Genomic DNA, 3,476 nt, shown 5'->3' with positions numbered 1-3,476 from the left:
CAGATTTGTTTCCTGACTGAGTAGTCTTTCTCCCTCTGGGGAAAATGTAGGGGAGACTTGCTAAATAGGCTTGTAAGCAGCCTCTTACAACAGTAGGGGCTTCCTAAGCTTGAGTCCTCAGCAGTGACCCAAACCCAATCTGTGCAGCACCCACTGGGGGCCCTTCACATCACCTTTGTAGGACTTGGAGAGCAAGAGGTACTGATACAACCATGAAACTCCTGAGCCTATTGTGCTGTGAACAGTAAAACCCTTTGTCTCTGACCCAGGAATTACATGTTTTCTGCCAAGAGGTGTGGAACAGTGGCAGGCTCACTTGTTGGCTTTCAAGTGGGATGAAATTTCAGATGCTCCACAGTTCTGTACAGGGTTGGTCTCTAATGTGTCAAATGGAAAAGTACCTCCCCTCCAGAGCCACAGACATCTTAGATCTGCCAAGATATTATTCCAACTCCTTCAATTTTATGGAGATCCAGAGAGGTGAAATGATTTTTCCAAGGTTACACAGCTTATTAACTGTTATGCAGAAGTTAAACAGTGTCTTGCAGAGAAGATGGACTCTGGGACCATTTCAGATCACAGTAATGTCACTTATTAGCTTCAGGTATTTATTTAACCTCTCTGACCTGTGGCTTACTCATCTGTAAAATGGAGTTAATAGATCTCTGTCACAGGGTTGTTGAGAGCAAAGAATCAAATGTGATGAACTATGAAGCTGCCTAATGAGACAATCTAGGGTCTTAAGTCTTCTTTTCTTTCTTGGCAGGTGTAAAAATAAAACTTAGCTCTAGTGAGGTCATCTGAAATTTCTGGGTCCTGCTTTTCTGCTGAAACTGAAACAAAGTCTTCATTCTCATTGATTCTAGTTCTATTCTACAGGCTCCCAATCATTCCTCAGAAGGAACAGAAGGGATGCTTATCAAAACATCATAAATGAAGTTGTCTGAAATGGATTCTATGGGAGTAAGCCCTGTGTTTCATCCTGCAAAGAATCTCAGGTAAGGCTGACTTCTGGCCAAGTCTGTTTCTCTCAGATTCTATGACTCTGAACCATTGAATTCCTCTGTCTTCAGTATAAATGGGATTGAAAGGACTAATTTGCCTAATAGATGTGTTAAATGCATTAATTAAGAGCTTTGATAATTCACAGGATTTCACTAAAGTTGGCTAAAATTCCAGTGTGTGTGGGGCCCACACTGAGTTCCAGGTATGCCTTTTTCCTACACTTTTCTTTCTTCCTGTTCTGAACAGAGAGGCAATTCTTATCAGCTCTGAGGCATATCCTGCCATTTTCACCTGCTGAGAAACTCAGTCTTAATAAATTTTGAAAGCAGATTAGTTCTCTCTAATGGTGGATTTCATTGTCAGTTTTAAAGTTTGGAACAAGGTGGAACATACTCCACTGTGATTTTCTTACATTTCACAGCATTAAGAAAAGCCATGACTCCCCCAAACTCCCAGACTTTCAAATCTGTTACCATTTGCTGTAGAATTTACTCCCTAGAAGCTGCAACTTTTGTTGGAGTTTCCCCTAAAATCCTGAACACAGCCAGCCAGACTAAATAATAGATTTTTCCATGAAGGAGAGTGAGCTTTCTTCTTACTACCTTAGGAGGAATAATGACCAAAGTATGAAGTTTGACCTGGAGAAGGAAATGGCAACCTACTCCAGTATTCTTGCCTGGAGAATCCCATGGACAGAGGAGCCTGGCAGGCTATAGTCCATGGAGTCCACAAAGAGTCTGACATGACTGAGTGACTAACAGCAATAACAAATGAAGTTCAACCAACCATCCATTTGTGCCCTTTTCTGCACAAACCCCAGTGGCAAGTGTCCTTCACAAACCAAAGTTATAGGCTGGTCCTTGGACCAACATGGAATAATTGAGAAAATCCCGGAGGGCCAACCCATCCGGGTCCTTGAAGTGAAAAAGAGAAGCTTTAAACTCAGTTCTTCTCCTGCATAAGCTTGCAGCCAAGGTTGTAGAAATATAAAATGGATGTAATAAATTGCAATATTCTACTGCTGCTGCTGCTAAGTCGCTTCAGTCATGTCTGACTCTGTGCGACCCAATAGACAGCAGCCCGCCAGACTCCTCTGTCCACTGGATTCTTTAGTTAAGAATACTGGAGTGGGTTGCCATTTCCTTCTCCCGCAATACTCTATGGAAGGCTGCTAATTGCCAGTGGTTCTCTGGGACCCTTCTCCATAGTGGCCCCAAAGATGAGGGAGTGATCCCAGGTGACATGGAAGAAAAGAGAAAGAAAATGTATTCCTCTCATTATAGGCAAAACCTATGCATTGTTTAATTCAAAAGATTTTTATAGCAACAATCACCATGTACAGTCTTTAGAAAGGCACCGGAGAATATTTGCTTATTTAAATTGAAGGGAACTGAACTGAAACCATGATGCCTTTGTAGGTTATCTAAATGGAAGTGGAGATGTATATTCACTGCTTTACATAAATATAATTTTAAACATTTCTCAAGATAAATTCCTAGTGCATTTCTGGTCCCAGAATGAGGGAGCGGAAGGCAAGTGTGAGGTTGAATTATATGAGTTTTCAGGACTCCACAAACTATAGGTGAGGAATTTGAATTTCTGTGCAGGTTGCCTCTACCTATGAAAGTCTCTGGCTATTTTTTGCTGTTGGTGTTGTTTAGTCACTATGTCGTGTCCGACTCTTTTGTGACCCCGCAGATGTAGCCCTCCAGGCTCCTCTGTCCATGGGATTTCCCAGGCAATAATACTGGTGTGGGTTGTCATTTCCATCTCCAGGGGATCTTCCTAGACCAGGGATTGAACCTGGGTCTCCTGCTTGGCAGGCAGATTCTTTATCACTGAGCCACCTGGGAAGATCTTAGCTATTTTTGCCTTCCTTTTCTCTGTGATTTTTGCTTTCATGGACCACAGAAACCAGTATCCTTCAGGAAGACAAAATGTCTCTCTCCTTTTGAAAGTTTGTGGCTTCAGACCATATACTGGGCCAACTCCAAATGCATAGTGAAGCCATACTTATGGGTAAAACTCTAAAACAGGTGAAGTTGAGTTGCCTTTGAGTTGCCTAAGGATTTCACTGCCCTCTTCATCATTAGCCATGATACTCAATTAAGTTCCCTTTGACTTTTTTTTTTCTTGATCATGAAATCATCCTATAGTAAAAGCTGCAAAATGATAACCCACAAAGTAAAACTACCCTGCAAATGTGTTCTGTTTGGTATTCATACATGTTTTTTAATGGAGTTATTTAAGATATTTATAAATCTAGAGATAATTAGATATTAGATATTTAGGTATTTAGAAGGAGAAGAGGGTATCAGAGGATAAGATGGCTGGATGGCATCACTGAGGCAATGGACATGAATTTTAGCAAATTTGGGGAGATGGTGAGGGACAGGGAGGCCTAGAGTGCTGCAGTCCATGAGGTCACAAAGAGTCTGACACAACTGAGCAACTGAACAACAACAGCATAA

General features: G+C 41.5%; 1 non-coding gene across 1 annotated transcript; it reads right to left on the bottom strand.

Moving 5' to 3' along the window:
* Nucleotides 1–2,787: 2,787 nt before the first annotated feature.
* On the bottom strand, nucleotides 2,788–2,858 carry TRNAG-GCC. The gene has a single exon. It is a non-coding gene; the product is annotated as a tRNA-Gly (tRNA).
* Nucleotides 2,859–3,476: the final 618 nt, after the last annotated feature.

The sequence above is a fragment of the Cervus elaphus genome, chromosome 11 (genome assembly GCF_910594005.1).
Source record: "Cervus elaphus chromosome 11, mCerEla1.1, whole genome shotgun sequence".
Taxonomy (NCBI): domain Eukaryota; kingdom Metazoa; phylum Chordata; class Mammalia; order Artiodactyla; family Cervidae; genus Cervus; species Cervus elaphus.
This window is presented reverse-complemented; position numbering and strand designations above follow the sequence as displayed.